This window comes from Lithobates pipiens, unplaced genomic scaffold, assembly GCF_037356315.1.
Source record: "Lithobates pipiens isolate NorthernLeopardFrog02 unplaced genomic scaffold, aLitPip1_a1.2 Scaffold_8, whole genome shotgun sequence".
NCBI lineage: Eukaryota > Metazoa > Chordata > Amphibia > Anura > Ranidae > Lithobates > Lithobates pipiens.
The window spans coordinates 15,602,625-15,625,504 of record NW_027507903.1 but is presented as its reverse complement, the minus strand read 5'-3'; the positions used below and the strand labels follow the sequence as shown (position 1 = coordinate 15,625,504).

At 45.2% G+C, this 22,880-nt stretch overlaps 1 protein-coding gene across 1 annotated transcript in view; it reads left to right on the top strand.

Annotated features, from left to right (window-relative positions):
• LOC143963333 (leucine-rich repeat serine/threonine-protein kinase 1-like) overlaps positions 1–22,880 on the top strand; it is a gene marked incomplete in the record, with an annotated part of 364,270 nt that overhangs the window by 60,217 nt on the left and 281,173 nt on the right.

Here is a 22,880-nt window from a genome sequence, read left to right as displayed (position 1 = left end):
AGCTATTGGCTACTGGCCCGTTTATAGTCCCGTTGTACGTCACCGCGTTCTGAACGATCGGATTTTCCGACAACTTTGTGCGACGGTGTGTATGCAAGACAAGTTTTGGGCCAAAATCCGTTGGAAAAAAATCAGACAGATTTTGTCGTTGGAATAGCCAACCGTATGTACAGGGCATAAGTTAGCATACAGAGACGGGCAGAGAGCCTGTCTCTGAATGTTGTGTAGCATAAGGCATGTTTGCAAGCGATACCTCCACCCGTCCCCACCTGTCACTGGTTTTCAAGGATGCTGTCGACTTCACAGCCGACCGTCTCCTAGCAATTAGTCACACTGACAGTGGGCTCAGCCCGATGGGGAAGGCTGAGACACTATTTCCCCATCATGTCCACTCTCTCTTGTGATTGATAGTAGGCAGAGGGGGGTCCAAAGACACTAGCATGCTATCTATTGGCTATGGATCTGCCTGCTGTCAGTCACAGGGGGTGCATACCTGATAGGAAACTAGTGTCTGTGCATCACCATCAGGCTCCACCCACCCAACTTGAAAAATCCTCGGCTGCTGCACTTCCTATGTGAACGCTACAGTAGCAGGAGCAAGCTCATCTGCACTGAAGACATAGGCGTTGATTTACTAAAGACAAAATAGACTGTGCAGTTTGCAAAGTGCATTTGCTCCAGAGCTTAGTAAATGAGTTAAAGCTTCATTTTGCAAAGAATACCCAATCACATGCAAGGAAAATTAAATAACAAAACAGCATTTTCGCTTGTACATGATTGGATGATGGAAGCCAGCAGCGCTTCTGCACATTTAAAATGATCTGGAGCAACTGCACTTTGCAAAGTACACAGTCTATTTGCCTATAGCAAATCAACCCAAGAGTGTCCGCACGGGGCACCTTGGGGGAGATTTACTAAAACTGGAGCACTCAGAATCTGGTGCCAGCTGAGCATGGTAGCCAATCAGCTTCTAACTTCAGCTTGTTCAATTCAGCTTTGGAAATAAAATCTGGAAGCTGATTGGTTTCTATGCAGAGCTGCACCAGATTTTGGACTCTCCAGTTTTAGTAAATGCTCCCCCCGGTGTATACCCCAGATTCATGTAGCTGTTTACAACAGCTACATGAATTTCTCGCCGCACTGACATTTGCCGTGCAGAAACATATGAAAATTCTAAAGAATGTCTTACACTCTTTATGAATACCCCTGAATGTGTCTGGACTTGTATTATATAACTATTCATATTTAACCTATTCAGAGGGATGGTAGAGAGACTCTGCAGATATTGTTGTAGAATAACTTAGACCATTACATGACCCTACACGGCACTTCAACAAAGAGATTTTTAATATTTTTCATGGATATATTTAGACCATTTTGACCATTTATGCAAAGTAGCTGATTATTATGTTACAATACCCCTCATTAATACCTGCCAAGCCCACTTATGTGATCCACCTAGACAACCAAAACCAGAGATGGACTGGGACAAAACTTCATCCAGACCGGCCCACTTTAATTTTGCAAACATGCACAAAAACAGTATATATAGTATATATACTGTTGGGGGGGGGGGGGTGGAGGACACCGGGGGACACAGTGGGGGGTTGAGGACACAGAGGGACAGTGTGGGCGGTGGAGGACACAGGGGGACACCGTGGGGGTTGGAGGACACAGGGGGACACCGTGGGGGTTGGAGGACACAGGGGGACACCATGGGGGTTGGAGGACACAGGGGGACACCATGGGGGTTGGAGGACACAGGGGAACACCGTGGGGGTTGAAGGACACAGGGGGACACCGTGGGGGTTGGAGGACACAGGGGGACACCGTGGGGGTTGGAGGACACAGGGGGACACCGTGGAGGTTGGAGGACACAGGGGGACACCGTGGGGGTTGGAGGACACAGGGGGACACCGTGGGGGTTGGAGGACACAGGGGGACACCGTGGGGGTTGGAGGACACAGGGGGACACCGTGGGGGTTGGAGGACACAGGGGGACACCGTGGGGGTTGGAGGACACAGTGGGGGCCACGCAGCCATTACTTTGACAGGCTGTTACTCAAACTGGCCCACTGAGCCATCGGCCCACCGGGAAACTCCCGGTAGTCCCAATGGCCAGTACATGCCTGAGCAAAACTCGAAACCTTCACATGACCGCACATTCCCATTTATTAATTCTACAAGTTTGGAGGAGCTGAGGGTACAAGACTATAACCACCCGGCCTATAGCTTGATTGAAGCCATGTTCAAAATCCCCCAACAGTATTGCCAGCTGTGACTTATTAGGGGGAACACAAGATATTACAATCTGACCTCTATCCCCCTCATCAAGCCTTGGATGGTGGTGCCTTAGCCCCCATACACACTATCAGATTTTTTGCTGATTTTTTTCCTTCAGATTTACCAAAACCATATAATATAAGGTCAAGCCTTAGGAGTCTCAATGTGTATGCAATCAGGCAGGCCCTTCTACTACATGGTTTTTGTAAATCTGAAGACAAAAATCAGCCGACAATCTGATAGTGTGTATGGGGCTTTAGACTTGATGGTTATGTATATAGTGGTGAAACACAAAAATAGAAATTTAATTCTCCAAAAAAGTGTTGCCATCATCCCAAAGAATATTGTAGAAGAGGACCCTGAGAACAGGGATACTTGTACCCCCCAGCCCCCCTCCCTGCCGATACAAAGGGACTTGAAGGCGAACAAAGGATTTTTTATAAAAACATATTATATATTTGAAAAAATGCTTAAAAAAAGCATGTATAAAAGCGTGATAGTAATCTATACAGAACATTTGTGCAAGACAAAACAATTCACATATGATACATTTTCTACAAATTCAAACATGAGTACAAATTCCTCCATAAGTCTGACATGTTTCAGGACGGTGTCCCTTCTTCAGAGACGTTTTTAGGAGAGAAAATGAGTATCTTTTGAAAAACAGATAAAAAAGGCTTAACACAGACGTTTTCTTTCAGGCAAAATCACCATTGTGGTATCTGAAAGTGTCTAAAATACATACCAGTATTGAGATTATAAAGAGAATGTATGATTATATGCAGAAAGTGATTTCTTTAAAAGGTTTGATAAGCTTCCGCCACCAATTATTCACCAAGGGGTGATGGACTCCGTCCGAGCTCAGAGAAGCCCACACAACCACCCAAGGTCCCAGGGTGGGATGATCACCACGGTACAGCTACAATAGAGCCCTAGGGGATAGTTGAATGTCTTATTATATTTGGTTTATTAACTTAAAATTATGCATCAGAAAAAGACTTGGTGGTTGAACTAGATGGACTAGTGTCTTTTTTTCCAGCGTCATGTAACTTCATGCACATGGCTATACAGGGGCCATACAATGTGAAAGGCCTGCGTAATGATATTCCCGGGACCCGCTGCCATCACAACAGCCTTCCATTAAGATGCATTAAAAGGGGTGGCTATACACTGTTGTGTGGCAGGGGGAAGGTGGCATAAACCCACATGGGCACTCATGTATGTTCCGAACACGCATTGGCATGGCTCCCAACTGTCCCTGATTTCGAGGGACTGTCTCTGATTTGGAACAATGTCCCTCTGTCCCTCATTCCTCCTCATTCATCTCTCACTTTGGTCTGATCTATATAGATGTATATAAAATGCACTTTTTATCTATCAAAAAGTGTTTTCCAGCGCTAAACCTTTCATCCGATTTCTAAATTTCAAAAGCCAATATAAAGGAATATTAGTGGTAAAAAAAAAAAGCACTTGTGGGTTTAACCAATCTTGTTTTATTGTACAATTCTCCTTTAAGGGGGGGCGTGGCAAGGGGTGTGACCTATACCTGCATACTTTTGCTGATAGGTGTCCCTCATTTCCATCTTAAAAAGTTGGGAGATATGCATTGGGGTTGATTTACTAAGACCCCTTTCACACCAGGGTGTTTTGCAGGCGCTATAGCGTTAGAAATAGCGCCTGCAATCCGTCCTAAAAAAGCTGCAACATTGTCTGTGACACTACAGCGGTGCGCTGGCAGGACGTCAGGGAAAAGTCCTGCCAGCAGCTTCTTTGGAGCGGTGAAAGAGCAGTGTGTTTACCGCTCCTCCACCGCTGCTGCCCATTGAAATCAATGGGGCAGCGCTGTAATACCGCCGGCAAAACGCCGCTATTGCGGCGTATTGCCGGCAGTTTTAACCCTTTCTCGGCCAAAATCCGCTGCAAATCCAGCGGTAAAGCGCTGCTAAAAATAGCGCCGTTTTACCGCCCACGCTATGGGCGGTGTGGTGTGAAAGGGGTCTAAAACTGGAATGTGTAGAATCTGGTGCAGCTCTGCATGATAGCCAATCAGCTTCAGCTTGTTCAATTAAGCTTTAAAAAAACAAAACAAAAAAAAATGGAAGCTGATTTGTTTCTATGCAGAACTGCACCAGATTTTGCACTCTCCAGTTTTAGTACATCAACCCCATTGTCCTATTCCAATCTGACTGCTATCCCCTTTAACATGTGTCGGATGATGGTGACTTAGGTCTCATACACAGGGCTACATGGACCATATGGCATCTAGAGCCTGCGTAATGACATTTCCTTGGTCCCGCTGAGGCCGTGTACAGCCGCCCATTAAGATCCATTAGATAAGGCTGCTATACACTGTTACGCACCAGGGTTGTGTAAAGCATATGCACTGATGTATGCTCACAACACAGATCATGTTCATTCAGAGCATATGTCATTGTGAATGCTGTGCTTTATGTAACCCATGGAGTACAACCGCATACAGCTCCTCTTCTACAGGCATACCCCACTTTTAAGTACACAATTGGGTTTATTTACTAAAGCTGGAAAGGGCAAAATCCGTCTCACTTCTGCATAGAAACCAATGAGTTTCCAGGTTTTATTACCAAAGCTTAATTGAACAAGCTGGGATTAGAAGCTCATTGGTTTCTATGCAGAACTGAGCCTGATTTTGCACTTTCCAGCTTTAGTAAATAAACCCCATTGCGTACTTAAAAGTTGGGTATGCCTGTAATGCATTTTAATGGACGGCTGTATGTGGCGACAGTGGGTCCCGGGGATGTCATTCCACAGGCTCTACACGCTTGTATGGTCCTTGTACAGCCTTATTGACCTCACATGGTCTCTCTAACTGGCCAACAATGGATCAGGCGTCTATGTGTATTTGTAGGTCCCTGAAGCAAAGTTTGAATTTCTGACTCTAGGCTTTCAACAAAATAATTTTATTATATTCATTGCTATGCTGAGGAATATCTGAAAACCTATATCCTGTATACATGTATTCGTCTCTTGTGTTTGGAATCCTCTTTTTCTTTCAGTTTCCGAGGTGCCTGATGTAATTGCACAACATTTCGTCTTGCGGTCGTACTTCTTTACATTTTTGGGTTCCTACATTTTGTATGTAGACAGCAGGAAAGGACCAAGGAAGAAACACCCGGTCTGTTAGTCGATTATACCCTGTGATTCCAATTTTGGATATTGTGACTTATTGTGAAACTTCTGGTACAGGAAGCATTGGACGTTCAAATTAATAGAGAAGTAGGGAGCACATGGAGCACAATTCCTGGAAGATCTATGGAGTTGATTTTAGTGGCTCGATATCAGGCTGGAATGCCTTCTGAGATGTTTAATGTTACCAGTTGTGGCACTTCACTTGTTTAGTTTAATTGATCCAGAGCTGCAGAATTCCATCCAGGGGGTTCCAGGTAATGCAAGTGTGTATAGATTTCAGCTTTCGGCACCCCCGCGCCCCCCCCCCCCCCCCAATGAATAGCAGCCATTTTAAAGCCCAACTCTACTTTCGGGACCATGTTACTTGGTACACCCATATTTCGGGCCAAGTGGAAGCCCCAACCACTGTAAATGTTGTGAATGAATGAGCTACAAGTCCTGTCTGCCAGTTCTCAATGGAACACAAATGCAGTGATCAGCTCACTCTAAGCCCTTGTACACACGGTCGGAGATTCTGACAACCAAATCCGTTGGATTTTGTCCGACACTGTTGTATATACACGGTCGGACAAAGTTGTCGGAAAATCCGACGTGATGACGTTATTTCGTTACGATGGGACTACGTTCAGGCTAGTAGCCAATAGTTTTGGTGTAGGAATTTGATCTGAGCATGCGTGGCACTTTGTCCAATTGGAATTCTCTACACATGATCGGAGTATGTCCAATCGGACCGGTTTGTCGGAAAATATTTCCAACAAGTTGGAAAATTGGGTCAGACGGATATTCAGACGGAAAAAGTCCGATGCATACCACACACAGTCGGATTATCCGACAAAGCGGTCCGATAGGACACATTCCGTCGGAATCTCCGACCGTGTGTACAAGGGCTTAGTCCATTGATACTTCCTTCAGCTCCCTTTTCTCACTTGCTCACAATACTAGCGTTGAACAAACACACCTATAGTGTTAATGCACTTTGTTAGACTCAGTTGATATGTTTAATGCATGTTAAAGGCGTTGAGCACCCCAGATGCCTATTTTTTTGGGTTGTTGTGAACAAGGGCTAACGCGCTGCAAACACACGTCGACGAGTTTATGGCACAATATCATAAACTTGAATGGAAGTAGCTGAGATGCTTCAACTCCTTCCAAACGCCACATGAAGCTTCATTTTTGAAGTGCAGCAATGCAATGCGACGCAATCGCTTCATGTTCTGATAACATGAACGGCTCAGTGCGCTGTCCATATTATCAGCTGTAGATTGCTTTACTAGAAGTTTGAGGAACATTAAAAACACGCCTTAAACTCCTGCTTTTAATGCCAGTGTGAACAGGGTCTAAGTGAAAGCCCGTACCTTGGAGATTGAGGAAGAGTATGCTGGGGCCATTTAAAATAAAAATAATAAATGCACTTTCTCTTTGCTGCAATAATTTGTGCATTTCTTGTTTTTTTTAAGAAAGGTGAACCTAAGCTTGTCATAGATGACTCGTTTTCTTAATTCTGAAAGAAGGCTGAGAGAGAATGGATTCCTATATCTGCACAAATGAGGTGGGTGGAGGAATCCCACCTGGCAGGACTTGCAGCAGAACTCTTTGCTGTCACAATACACTGATCAGCTGCTGCAGCCTATTGACCAAAAAAATGTTTTTTCAGTGTGTCATTTTGACAGAATTTGAGTTAAAGAGGAAGTAAACCCTGATGGGTTTTACTTCCTCTTTATTACCCTGCAAAGTAAAAGCATAGCATACTAGCACATTATGTTGCACTTACCTGCAAACAAAGCCTGCATTGTCCCCACTGGTGGCTGCGTCCATCTTCACCCCTCTTCCTTCCGGGGCAGCTCTCTGACTGGTCGGAGTCGCAGGAGCCAATGGTCAGGACACAGGCGCATGCGCCGATGACGTTGGCACAAGCTTATATGGTAAATATCTCCTAAACTGTGCAGGTTTAGGAGAATTTCCAGTACCTACATGCAAGCCTTATTATAGGCTCGCCTGTAGGTAAAGGTGGTGTGTAAGGGTTTACAACCACATTAAAGTGTTACTAAACCCACAACCGTAAAATCAGTCTGTATATGCAGTAAAGCACGCTTGTTATACTCCCGGTGGAACCTAACTATTTACTTTGTGTAAAAAGGCTGCTTGATCCTGTAAGCACAGATCCTCCTCCTCTCTGCACTGTCCCCCTGGACAAGTCTGGATAAGACTGAGCCTTTGGAGTCAGGCTGCACATGCTCAGTTTGGTTTGTATTGCTAGAGGTTTTTTTTTTTCTTGGGAGGGTGCATGTGATCAGCACTGTCCAGACAGACGGTCAAGAGCCATGCAGCCTCATAGGACATCTCAGTGTAGTCTTCCTACAAGCTTCACCAGGAACTGATAGAATTCACAATACTGCTATATACTGCTGATGAGAAAAGCTATTCATCAGTTTATATTTACTAAAATACTTGCATTTCCATGTTCTGTGTACTGTGGGAGACCAGATATAGTGAATGCAGTCTCCTGGATGTAGTAACCCTTTAATGATCAACTTCTGTTGAACAAGGGCAGCCACACACAAATCAAAATCAGGCCATTCAGCCAAATTTTGCTCCATCTATGGCCAGCTTTAGCCTTTAAACTTCAAGTCATATCAATTTTCTTCTTAAAAGAAAAGGTTGGGGTTTTTTTTTTTTTTTAAATCATACTTGCCTTAGTGGATGCAGCATCAGTCCGATGCTGCATCTGTCCCCTGCTCGCTCGAACATTGAGAACTGAGCGTTCAAAGACTGCTGATCACTCGGTTCTCAGAGCTCTGTGAGCAGAGAGCTGGTGAATGCCACCCGCTCACTGGAGTGCTGGGCTGTGAAGGGGGCGGGGAGCGGTCGGCTCGGAGGGCTCGCTGAGAGGCTGAGCCAGGTACCGGTCTAGGCATATGGACTGATCCCTGGACCGGCTCTGTGACATCAACCAGCAGTGGGCTTCAGCGGGTTACAGGAGTGCAGAACAGACAGCACTCCACAGTACTGTACTTCTCCTTTAACGTGCAGGATGCACTTACATTTTCTCTTCACAAAAGCTAAGATGGGCACAATTTTTTAGTTGCATGTTCACATTTCCTGGGCTGGAGTCAAGATTGTCCACTTCAGTGTTCATGTCTGTGGAAGAGAGCGCTTTCTATGGAGACTGAATGAAAAGGCTTTGAGTGTTCATGTCCAGAGCACTTGTATTTACTATGGGGTTAGTATAGGTCATCTGTCGCCAACAGAATTAATTTAAAGGAGAAGTATGGGTTTGGGATTTTTCCCTCAATAGTACTTACCTAGGTGGATGCTACATCTGTCCCCCGCCGTCTCTTCACGGAGAACCGAACCCTTGAACGCCGCCGATGACTCGGTTCTCTCGGCTCCCCAAGAGGAGAGCTGCTGCCTGTCAGTTAGCATCTCTCCTGCTCTGCTCCTCCATGCTCACTGGAGCACTGAGCTGTGGAGGGGGTGGGGAGCGGCAGTCTCAGTGGCTCGCTGAGAGTCTGAGACTGCCATCGGTCCAGGCACCCGGCAGATCCAGACTTCTGAAGTCGGGATGACGCGGTGCCTGGACTGAACTTGTTGACGTCAGCAGAGAACGCACTTCAGACCGCTTGAAGTAAAAAGTCGCAGATCGCTCAGTTTTCAGGGCTCCGTGAGCAGAGAGCTGCAGACTGTCAGTCACAGCCCTCTGCTCATCTCCCTCTGTGCTCATTGGAGCACTGAGCTATGGAGGGGGCGGGAGCAGCCATCTCAGGCTCTCAGAGGCTCGCTGAGAGGCTGAGCTGGGTGTCAGTCCAGGTACTTGGTGGATCCAGACTTTATTGTCGGGAGGACAAGGTGCCTGGACTGATATCCATGACCTCAGCAGAAAGTGGACTTCAGGTTCATAGGAGAAGCCCAGCCAAACGAGCTCAGGCTGAACTTCTCCTTTTAACTATACAAATAACATAAAAATCCCAACAAGGGTAGCTCTCTTCCCCTTTAACACCTACCCCAGTTTAGACTCTGTATTTCACAAAACAAGAAGGCTGGATTCACACCTATGTATTTTTTAGTGCTTTTTGCATTTTGCAGATTTGCACTGCAGTCCATCTAACATGGTTTCCAATGGAACACATTCTGTAGTGCAAATCTGCAAAATGCAAAACGCACTAAAAATGCCATAGGTGTGAATCCGGCCTAAAGTCTTTCACAGCAAATCTATGCTTCTTATAGTGCACTTTACATAAACTGCTTGTGCACACTCCTCTACCAGTTGTGCTCTCACCGTACGTTTATGAGCCACATACAGAATGTAAAAGCTTGTACCTCTTCAACTGAGGTGCGCTTTATATATATATATATATAAAATCTTTAAACAAGTGAATATCATACAAACATAAGGTGAACATAGACATTTACCGATTAACATCATGGCATGGCAAACAGCTGAAATGGGCAGTCTCATGTCATCCATGCAACGTACAGAAAACAAAAAGGCAAACAAATAACAAACAAGATTGGCATAAAGGAGACAGGGGATCCAAAGTGTTGTGGGCAGAGATGGCGGCCAATTGCAAGCCTAAAAGGGTGAACAAAGCCATGTCAATCAGGAGGGTAGCAGGCTGCTTGTGGGGCACAAATGCAAAAGAAATGTACACCCTAAGGCCCACAAAATATCCTATCAAGTGCTGGGAAACACCATATAGTGAATACACATACAGGATCCCAAGTAAAATAACATGAAAAAACATCTTGTGGGGGGGGAGTACAAGAGAAAAAAGAATAAACAACTGGGTAGTTCAGATGCTTTTTAATCCAACTCTTTCGCAGTACAAAAGGTATCCTTGGCACCTAATAAATATGATCCTCTGTCCCCCAGCAAGCATATCCACTCCTCTATTCCACCAGGTTATTAAAGGAATAGCCACAAAAAAAAAGTAAGAACTACATGGTGCTTTAATTTCCAAAAGACGCTTTATTTATGCCTAATCCACATACAATAAACTCACATTTAAATGTACATGAGCACATTGCTTATTATTAGCCCCACAGAATAGTTGCCGATATTCCGTTACTATCAAATATTGAACTTCTGGATTCTGTCCGACAGGATGAAGTCATTCAAAAGCTCCGCCCAATGCGTTTTGACACAAAATAACCTGAGTAAATTATGCATATACCATACTACTACAGTGATATACTACTACTACTACTACAGTGATCTCCACTAGCTTCTGTGGTCCTATGCCGAGTGACTGTCCTGCTGCATTGTGAACACAGGATTTTGCCATTGAATGCAAAGCCCCACCTCCCCACCTCGTCCAATCCGAGAGCACTTTGCATTCATTGAGAAAATGCAAAACCGATCTCTGAATGGCGTCCGTGCTGAGTAGCAACCTCCTTGTGTTTATATTGAAGCAGGGCAGCCACCCAGAGGCTATTGAAGATCACTGTAATAATAGTGTCCCATCAGGAAGATTTTCCTTGACCTCACAACAGAAAGTAAGAGTACATTTCTCCACTGAGGGATATCCTTTTTAGCTACCAGGCCCTTTGGGTCTGGTATGGATTTTAAAGGGAACCGCAGGCCAAAATAATCTGTGTGGGGTCCCCCCCAAAATCCATACCATACCCTTATCTGTGCATGCAGGCTGGGAAAGGGGGGGACGAGCGAGCCCCCCCCCCCCTCGTGAACCATACCAGGCCACATGCCCTAAACATACGGGGTGCTTTGCACCCCCAACGCACCTTATCCCCAAGAAACAAAGGGTGGGCCGTCATTGACCAGGGGGTATGCTGGGTTGGTGATGTCACAAGGGACGGGGCCACCCAGTAACATCACCGGGTGGCCCCGCCCCTTCGTTTATTTAGCGATGGGAGGTGGCGGAGCTGTGAAACTGCAGCAGCCTTCATTGGGTGCAGAGCTTTTTATTTTTATTTTTTCAAGTTGGCGGCCGGCATTGATCATGATTGACGATGGAGCTATACTAGGAGGCTTTTTTTTGTTTTGTTTTTTTATAAAAACTGTTTTAATTACTTTTTGACACTTTTTTGGTGAATGAGTAGGGGTACAATGTACCCTATACTCGTTCGCATCGGGGGGGGGGGAGGGTCCTGGGATCTGGGGGCCTTGTTAAATGGGGCTACCAGATTCCTATAAGGCACCCTCACAACCACCGGGCCGGGGTTGTGGGGAAGAGGCCTATGCAACCCCCCTCGGGGGGGGGGGGGTGCTTGCTCATTTCCACCCCTTCCCTGGCCTGCCAGGCTGCATGCTCGGATAAGGACCTGGTTTGGATTGTGGGGGGCACTCCACAAGTTTTTTTTTTTTTTTTTTTAAACATATGGTGTGGGATTCCCATTAAGGTCCATACCAGACCCAAAGTTTTTTTTTCACTTTGCATGCGCAGTACGGAGCAGACGAAGCTTCGGAAAATCTCTGAAGCTGAACGGCGCCTGCGCCGTGAGTGGAGGTGGTAGTCCCACCATCCAAGCGGACATAGGGATGTGAATATTAGAGGGCCCCTTGCGGGCGAGCTTCGCTCGCCACGCTTCGGGCTCGGCCTCGCTGCGCTCGGCTCTTTTTATTCCTACTCTATGTCCACTTGGATAGTGGGGATAGAACCTGGACTCACGGCGCAGGCGCCGTTCATCCTCTGCAATTTTCAGAATCTGTGTTGCTGTGTACTGCGCATGCGCAGTACGCAGCGGACACTATCGGATGGGGGACCTTATATGACAAGACACCGGCAACTGTTCTTTTTACATTTAGCTGTCAGTGGAGAACCATCATCTTCTGCTAAATGTAATTTGCACACTGTGCTAAACACTGTTAAATGCCGGAAAAAAAATCAAAAATAGCAGGTTTTTTTAACAGTTTTTTTTTAGCTTTCTAGTGTGCATGAAGTCTTAGGCAAAGACTACAAATATCTACTTGTCACCAGCTTTTTCATTAGAAAAAACGAGGGCATTATTTGGATAAATAGCAGGATCTGTGCTATTAATAAAACCTCTGAATGTGGAGTTGGCCACTGGGGCATAAAGGGCGATTTGCAGCACTCCATCCACTGTCCTAAAATATGGACCAATCCCCTTATTTTAAAGATGATGGTAACATAGTGACATGTCAGTGGAAGGGAGTGGTGTTATTTGTCATAGTGTTTCCATTGGAGGGCTTTTTTTTCTTGTTCCGTCTTGCTATAATTCGGAGTGTATAATTGGACATATAAATGGGGGTTATTAGGGGACATCTTTCCGCTCTTCCCTGCAGTAACATTCTAGACTCCGAATATTGATCGGTCTATCAGGCAACAAAACCACAAGTCTGACCTTCCCATCGGAAGCAGTATCTCTTCAATCCCAGAGAGGTATTCTGACAGATTTATAATCCCCGATAAATCTACTGTCTGGCAAAGAGAATGAATACACTTCTATTATTTATTCTGGAAAACAGGTTATGATATCAATAGGGAATTCTAATACTATATGAAATGGAGGGAGCAGAGAGCGAATAATGGCAAGTGCATTTAATTCTGCATACCCAAACAGAGTGAGTTCATGTACTGACTCATTCCTATTGGTTTAAAACAGAACTAAAGCTGAAAAACAAATGCGAGCAGGCAGGCTCTTTATTGCAAAAAAAAAAACCCATTGGGGTTTATTTACTAAAGGAAAATCCACTTTGCACTGAAATTGCACTTGGAAGTAAAGTCGCTGTAGATCTGAGGGGGACATGCAAGGAAAATAAAAAACAACATTTTGGCTTGCATATGATTGGATGATAAAATCAGCAGAGCTTCCACCCATTTCAGATCTACCCCTCAGATTTAGGGCGACTGCACTTCCAAGCGCACTTTCAGTGGGGGTTATACACAATGGGGGTTATTTACGAATATATATAATAATAGATTATATTTATTATATCTAAGAAATGACACTTGTCTACAATGTAAAGTAGTGAGTGTACAGCTTGTATAACAGTGTAAATTTGCTGCCCCCTCAAAATAACTCAACACACAGCCATTCATTTCTAAACTGCTGGCAACAAAAAGTGAAAATGTCCAAACTGGCCCAAAGTGTCAATATGTTGTGTGGCCACCATTATTTTGCAGCACTGCCTTAACCCTCTTGGGTATGGAGGTCACCAGAGCTTCACAGGTTATCACTGGAGTCCTCTTCCCCTCCTCCATGATGACATCACGGAGCTGATGGATGTTGGAGACCTTGCCCTCCTCCACCTTCCGTTTTGATGATACCCTACAGGTGCTCAATAGGGTTTAGGTCTGGAGACATGCTTGGCCAGTCCATCACCTTTACTCTCAGCTTCTTTAGCAAGGCAGTGGTTGTCTTGGAGGTGTGTTTGGGGTCGTTATCATGTTGGAATACTGCCCTGCGGCCCAGTCTCCGAAGGGAGGGGATCATGCTCTGCTTTAGTATGTCACAGTACATGTTGGCATTCATGGTTATACAAGCTGTACACTCACTAATTTAGATTGTAGCAAAGTGTCATTTCTTCAGTGTTGTCACAAGAAAATTTATAATAAAATATTTACAAAAATGTGAGGGGTGTACTCACTTTTGTGAGATACTGTATATAGACTCAATGAAAGCATTTACTAGGGAGGAGAGTCGGTGAAGTAGGGAGTCCCTATGTATCCTGAGAATCTATCCATGGACCTTATATTTTAATAAATGTTTTGGGCCACGCTCTCGCCTCGCATGTCAACTTATAAAGCAACAGGTTCTGATTAATACATTTTTTCCAAAGACCCGAGTGGTGACAATCTAGTTTTATCCAATACAGCGCAATAGTTTTCCTAGTGTAGAAGAGCAATAGTATTAAGGAAACTTTTGGTTCTAGAAGACAACTCTACATCCTCAAATACATCTAATAGGCACCATTTTTTTGGGTTGCATACATTATGAATTTCAAAATTAGAGGCGATGAATTCAGTAATCTCCAACCAGAAAGGCCTGATCCTGGAACAGGCCCAAACCACGTGAGTAAAGTCACCCTGTTCCACCCCACGTTTGTAACACAAAGGGCTCCCTCGTTCGTGCATAAAAAAGAGTCGTTTAGGGATATAGAAAACTCTATGAATATACCTCAGTCGAGTGAGGTTCAGAAATTGTCAAAGTAGAAATCGCCTCAAACTCAACCTATCCAAAACCAAGCTCATGATATTTCCTCCCCCACGTGCCAATTCCTCAGATTTTTCTGTCGAAGTCAACTATCAACCCGTCCCCCCATGCCAAGGTCCAAGGTGGAATCCTGAACTATCCTTTCTGCCCCACATCCAATCTCTGTCCAAAGCTTGCCGCCTCAACGCCCACAACATCTCCAAGATACGCCTCTTCCTTACCAATGTCACCACAAAGCTTCTGATCCACTCCATGGTTATCTCTCCCTTTGACCACTTCAACTCCCTCCTCGTTGGCTTACCTCTAAATAGGCTACCCCCTCATCGTACATCATGAATCCTGCTGCCAGGCTCATCCATCTTACAAACTACTACTCCCGCCAGTCCTCATATATGAGGTCTGGGATGGTGGACAACCACTTTGTCTGTAGTTTGGAAGGTGAGGTTGCAGGTTTATCCCGTAATAGACTGTAAAATGTTGAAACAAGGCGCGTGTGTTCCGGGGAGAGTAATACCCGTTCCAGTTTTGCATTATAGAGATTCACCTCTCTAAGCCCTTGTACACACGGTCGGAGAATCCGTCGGAATGTGTCCTATCGGACCGTGTCGTCGGATAATCCGACTGTGTGTGGTATGCATCGGACTGATTCCGTCGGAATATCCGTCGAACCCAATTTTCCAACATGTTGGAAATATTTCCCGACCAACTGGGCCGATCGGACATACTCCGATCATGTGTAGAGAATTTTGATCGGACCAAGTGCCACGCATGCTCAGATCAAATTCCTACATCAAAGCTATTGGCTACTAGCCTGAACGTAGTCCCATCATAACGAAATTACGTCATCACGTTCTGAAAGATCGGATTTTTTGCCAACTTTGTCCGACTGTGTGTATGCAACAGTTTCGGACAAGATCCGACGGACAAAATCCGACGGATTTAGTTGTAAAATCTCAGACCGTGTGTACGGGGGCTAAGACCCAATTGGGCTGCAGTTGCATGTCTGAGTTGCAGATATCTATGGTACCATCTCTTGGGGATCGCCAGCTCTTGTGTTAATTGTGTGAGGGATTTGAACACACCCTGTTCATATAGTTGGTAGGCATATTTCAGACCCTCCGCACCCATAATAAACTATTAAGTCTAAGGAAGTGCGGTAAACGGGGGTTGTAGCACAGACGCTGATTAGAGCGTATATGATCTGCCTTAGCCTGCAGATTCAAGAAATGGTTATAAATTTGAATAGAGGCCCTTGGTGACCCGTTGCCAGAAGAGGTATTAAATGTACGTCTATATATGAAATTACCATGTTTGATAGGATAGTACCACCGCTGCCTCTGCCGTGGTAGCAGCATTATTAACTTGCGGAAAGATCCACCAGTGGATATATCATTTTTATATTGTTACATTGGTTCAGCTGGAACCAATGTAAGTATGCAAGCAAAGTGTTCTCTGATTGGACAAACAGCCGCTTAGGCCCTGGACCTGGGAGCTGGTGGAAATCGCTGGAGTAGTGGTGCTTGTTACAGTGATTTCCAGCTTCTACAGGGATCCAACAAGTATGTAAAATAAGTAATACATGGAATTCACCTTTTAGGATGGCCTTCCTCCCTCAGGAAGAAGCTGTCCGGCCATTTTTAGACAACAGGCAGACGGCAAGTGGTCACCTGAAACCCACGCGGGCACAGAGAGAACATGCAAACTCCAGGCAGATGGTGTCACCAAAAAATTAGGTGTATTTTTTCCTGAAAGCTTGCGTTTAATAAACGGCTGCAGAAATATTGAGTGACATAAAAATTTGCAACATCCACCATTTTATTCTCCGGGGGCCTCTGCTTTCAGAAGATATATAATGTTTGGGTATTCTAAGTAATTTTCTAGAAAAAATGCATATTTTTACATGTGTGGAAAAATGTAAAAATTGCCCCGGATAGCAAGTGGCTTAAACCACTTGCCGACCAGCCGCCGTCGTTATACGGCGGCAGGTTGGCGCATTCCCGCAAATCGCCGAAGGTGTACGTTGGCTCCTTCAGAGATCCGTAGCAGGTGCACTTGTGCTGTAGGGCGGGACCCCGTGCACGTGGTCAGCGGGCCGGGATGTTCATCGGCCACCCGCGATCACGAGAATGAGAACCAGAACGGGGATCTGTCAGTGTAAACAGAGAGATCTGACAGGGGAGTACAGAGAGATGATCTGTTCCTAGTGATTGGGAACAGCAATCTTTATCCTCCTCCGGTCAGCCCAGCCCCCATACAGTTATAAACACCTCCCAGGGAACACACTTAACCCCTTGATCGCCCTCTAGTGTTACCCCTTTCTTGCCATTGACATTTATACAGTAATCCGTGGCTATTTTAGCACTGATCACTGTATAAATGTCAATGATTCTCAAAGTGTCAAACGTGTCCGATTGGTCTGCCGCAATGTTGCAATGCCGCTGAAAATCGCAGATCACCGCTATTGTAAAAAATAATAAAAATGCCATGATTATAACCCCTATTTTGTAGACGCTATAACTTTTGCTCAAACCAATCATTTTTACCAAAAATATGTAGAAGAACAAATATTAGCCTAAACTGATGAAGAATTTTTATTTTTATTTGGGGGGGTGGGGGGGATATTTATTATAGCAATAGCAAATATTATTTTACTTTTCAAAATTGTCGCTCTTTTATAGCGCAAAAAAAACAAAACGCAGAGATGATCAAATACCACCAAAAGAAAGCTATTTGTGGGGGAAAAAGGACGTCAATTTCATTTGCACGACGGCGCAATTGTCAAAGTGACACCCTGCCGAATCGCAAAAAAGTCATTAAAGTGGTTGTAAAGGTTCAGGGTTTTAAAAAAATAAATAACATGTCATTCTTACCTCCCCTGTGCAGTTGGTTTTGCACAGAGTGGCCCCGATCCCCCTCTTCTGGGGTCCCCCCGTGGCGCTCCTGGCTCCACCTCTTCTTGAATGCCACGTCTGAGAAACGCTCTCCTTCCTGGACATTCATTCGGGTGCATTTCTTGTGTCCTGCTGCTGCGTCCGCAAACATAGACAGCAGGACTCGGCTCCACCTGCCCCGGTGCCTGCGTCATTGGATTTGAATGACAGCAGCGGGAGCCAATGGCTGCGCTGCCATCAAGCTATCCAATAAGGGCACGAGACACCGACCCGAAGCTGGTGTACTCGAGGTTGTGTTAAGGTGAAAAACGACGAGGGTTTACAACCCCTTTAGGGGCAAAATCTTATGGGGCTTAAGTGAATAATTAATGGCTGCAGAAATATTGCGTGGCATAAAAAATTGCAGCAGCCACCATTTTATTCTCCGGGGGCCTCTGCTTTCAGAAGATATATAATGTGTCTAGAATAAAATGCTGATTTTTACATGTGTGAAAAAATTTAAAATTGCCCCAGATAGCAAGTGCTTTAGGTCCGGTTCACACTGAGGCAGCACGACTTACAGCGCGACTGCCTCAGGCGACCTGGACGCGACCACTGCGGAGACTTTCAAAACGACTTCTGTATAGAAGTCAATGCAAGTCGCCTCAAGTCGCCCCCAAAGTCGTACAGGAACCTTTTTCTAAGTCGGAGCGACTTGTGTCACTCCGATTAGAACGGTTCCATTGTACAGAACGGGACGCGACTTGTCAGGCGGCTCAGTCGCCTGACAAGTCGTCCCAGTGCAAGCCGACCCTTAGGCTCCATGTACACTGGACGTTTATCAGCGCTTATGAGCGTTTGGTGTTTTTTGTGGTCAGAAAAACGACTCCTGAAAGCGATTTTATGGCGTTCAGAAAACAGCCCAAAAAGCTCCACTGCTGATAAACATCCAAAAGCGTCCATGTGTGCATGGACACATAGGATAACATAGATGGGAGTTCATGGGCTGTTAAAAAAACCAAAAAAACGCTCAAACTCCCAAAAACAGCTGTTTATGAGCTTCAGTGTGCATGGAGCCTTATGCCGTGTACACACGATTGGAATTTTGGTCGGAAAAAGCTCTGATGGTTTTCCCGACGGAATTCCGACAGGATTTTGCTCAAGCTGTCTTGCCTACACACGGTCACACAAAATTCCGACCGTCAAGAACGCGGTGACGTACGATAGGACTAGAAAAAGGAAGTTCAATAGCCAGTAGCTTCCATCTCGTAGTTGAATCTGAGCATGCGTGAGTTTTTGCACGTCGGAATTGCATACACACGAACGGAATTTCCCTCTGAAAAATTGAGAACATGCTCTCATTCTTTTGCTGGCAGAAATTCATCCAGCAAAATTCCGATGGTGCATACACACGGTTGCATTTTCCGACGAAAAGCTCTCATCAGTCTTTTGCTGCCCGAAATTCCGACTGTGTGTACGCGGCATTAAGCCCTGCACACGAAATCTGAAAATCGTACGTAAAATGCCACATTCGAATCGATCGTGCGATAATCGGATTGTTAGTACAGAGCTTTTCGAGAGCCGATCAGGATAGTTCATCTGATACTATTCTATCGGACATGCACGGAAATTTTTTTTTGTACAATGCCAGATTGTACGAGTTTCGTTTAACCACTTCAATACCGGGCATTTTCACCCCCTTCCTGCCCATGCCAATTTTCAGCTTTCAGCGCTGCCACATTTTGAATGACAATTGTGCGGTCATGCTACACTTTACCCAGATTAAATTTTGGTTTTTTTCCCCACAAATAGAGCTTTCTTTTAGTGGTATTCAATCACCTCTGCGACAATTTAAAAAAAAAAAAAAAACACAATATTTATTACTTTTTGCTATAATAAATATGCCATTTAAAAATAAAAATAAATAAATATATATATATATATATATATATATATATATATATATATATATATATATATATATATATAATAAAATATTTTTTTTCCCTCAGTTTAGACCGATGTGTATTTTTCTACATATTTTTGGTCAAAAAAAATCCCAATAAGCGTATATTGATTGGTTTGCGCAAACATTATAGCGTCTACAAAATAGGGGATAGATTTGTCATTTTTATTATTTTTATTTTTTACTAGTAATGGTGGCGATCTGCGATTTTTATCGTGACTGTGACATTGCAGCGGACAGATGGGACACTTGGGTGGCACAGTGGTGTAGTGGTTAGCACTCTTACCTAGCAGTAACAAGGGTCACTGGTTCAAATCCCAACCATGACACTACCTGCCTGGAGTTTGCATGTTCTCCCTGTGCCTGCGTGGGTTTCCTCCGGGTACTCCGGTTTCCTCCCACACTCCAAAGACATGCAGGTAGGTTGATTGACTTCTGTCCAAAATTGGCCCTAGTATACGAATGGGGAAATTGGATTGTGGGCTCCTTGAGGGTAGGGACCAATGTGAGTGCACAATGTACAGGGCTAGGGACAATAGTAGACACTCACTCAGGTTGAACTGGATGGACTAGTGTCTTCATTCAACCTTACTAACTATGTAACTATGTAAGTTTTAGGACTATTCACATTTATAAAGTGATCAATGCTATATAAAATTCACTGATTACTGTATATATGGGACTGGCAGGGAAGGGGTTAACACTAGGCGGCGCTGAAGGGGTTAAATGTGTGTCCTAGGGAGTGATTCTAACTGTGGGGGAGGGGACTGACGAGGGGAGGAGACCGATTGGTGTTCCTCTGTACAAGGAACATCTGATCAGTTCTCCTCTCCCCTGACAGGACGTAGATCTGTGCGTTTACACACACAGATCCACGCCCCGGCTCTGTTACCGGGCAATCGCCGGTGCCTGGCGGACATCGCGACCGCCGGGCACGTGCACCGGGTCCCCATCGATGCGGCGCGAGTGAGCACTCTCCACAATGCTGGGAAGCAGAGGACGTCACTTGACGCCCACCCCGGAGGGAAGAACGGTTCTCGACACCGTCATTGTAGAATATGGCGGTAGGGAACTGGTTAAGTAGTACAGTACAGCTGCGGTGAGCGCACGCCCTCCACAATGCCGGAAAGCAGAGGACATCACATGACGCCCACCCGGAGGGAGGAACGGTTCCTGCCGCCGTCATTGTAGAATATGGCGGTAGGGAACTGGTTAAGCAGTACAGCTGCGGCAAGCGTGCGCTCTCCACAATGCCGGGAAGCAGAGGACACCATATGGCGCCCACCCGGAGGGAGTAATGGTTCCTGCTGCCGTCATTGTAGAATATGGCGGTAGGGAGCTGGTTAAGCAGTACAGCTGTGGCGAGCGTCTGCTCCCCACAATGCCGGGAAGCAGAGGACGTCATATGACGCCCACCCCGGAGGGAGCAACGGTTCCTGCTGCCATCATTGTAGAATACGGTGGTAGGGAACTGGTTAAGAAGTACAGCTACGGCGAGCGTGCGCTCTCCACAATGCCGGGAAGCAGAGGACGTCATATGGCGCCCACCCAGAGGGAGGAATGGTTCCTGCTGCCGTCATTGTAGAATATGGCGGTAGGGAGCTGGTTAAGCAGTACAGCTGTGGCGAGCGTCCACTCTCCACAATGCCGGGAAGCAGAGGACGTCATATGACGCCCACGCGGAGGGGGGAACGGTTGCCACCGCTGTCATTGTACAATACGGCGGTAGGGAACTGGTTAAGCAGTACAGCTTGTCATTTGAAAATACAATACAAATGCGTTACAACATGTGACATCACTTCCGAAACTTTTATTCTGTCGTATGAGAATTTTTGCCAATTTAGAAAACTCATCAGATTCGATGTGAGATTAGCATGCAAAAAAACAAAAACGGACGATCGTTTGTCCGATAAGCAGATCGTCTGTACGAGGCATTAGGGAGAAATGCAGAAAGTATACAGAAGTATAAAGAATCTCTAATAAATATGAAGGGAGAAACACAACTTACCTTTTGTCTTTATGTCCCAAAAACTCCTGAGCATAGAAGGGAAAACCATGAAAAGCGGACGGCGATGGGGCTCCTCCTTCCGCACACCTCCTCGCTCATCATCCCTCATTTCAGGGCTGTGCAGCTGCTGAAAATCAAAGGAAAAGAAACAAATGATATAAGATTGCTTCTGCTTTTTATCATTGTTTTTTTCCTTTTATGGACATCCTGACTTGTCAAAGATGGAGCCACATTGTCACCAGAGCATCCTATCCGCTCCATCTTTGTAGAAGCGCCTGTGAAGAGTGGGAAGCTTATGTTACACTCTAATGGGACAGGGAATTGAGAACTGCCAGGAAGGACTGAGATGAAGATGATGGTCCCCCCCCCCCCCCCTCCTCCTCCTTTTCTTTTATCCCCGCCTGTCGGAGGTGAGCTCTGCACAAGCTCCTTGTATCCAGAGATGCTCTGATTGCAGGAAGAAGTGACATCCTTCACTGATGTGATTCCACACTCCGCTCACTGCAAACCATGACAAGGTCAGTTATTTCTGGGGATCTTCTCCATCTGCTCTATTCTTATCATGTCTTCACATTATGTTCATCACAAGGCTGCATGAGAGGCAGACTCTACACTCCACAGTCCATGCTTCCAGGATGTATCTACATGTCCCTCTAGAAAAAAACATCAAAAACTGGCGAAATGCATATTGTGTTTCTGGGTCGAGTTTTATCTGTATAATCCGTATTTATACAAGTAGGTGGGGAGCAGCCATTTTTTGCTGGATACATATGTGGGATGTGATTGCTGCACAGTGACCATGTACATCTGTTACTGCAAATCTCCGTCTATTCATTAGGATAGAAAGAGATCACATATCAGAGTCCGAAGAACAATATAATATATGTGTGTGTGTGTGTGTGTGTGTGTGTATGTGTGTGTGTATATATATATATATATATATATATATATATATATATATATATATATATATATATATATATATATATATATATATATATATATATATATATATTGTAGATTCTATTGTTAACATGTTCACTTACCAAAAATGAAAAATAATAATAAAAAAATATATAATATATCTCGCTCTCTCTCGCTCACTCTCTCTAGCTCGCTCTCGCGCTCTCTCTCGCTCACTCGCGCTCTCTCTTGCTCTCTCGCTCTCTCTCACTCGCTCTCTCGCTCTCTCTCACTCGCTCTCTCGCTCTCTCTCACTCGCTCTCTCGCTCTCTCTCACTCGCTCTCTCGGTCTCTCTCACTCGCTCTCTCGCTCTCTCTCACTCGCTCTCTCGCTCGCTCTCTCGCTCTCTCTCACTCGCTCTCTCGCTCTCTCTCACTCGCTCTCTCGGTCTCTCTCACTCGCTCTCTCGCTCTCTCTCACTCGCTCTCTCGCTCTCTCTCACTCGCTCTCTCGCTCTCTCTCACTCGCTCTCACTTTCTCTCGCTCACTCTC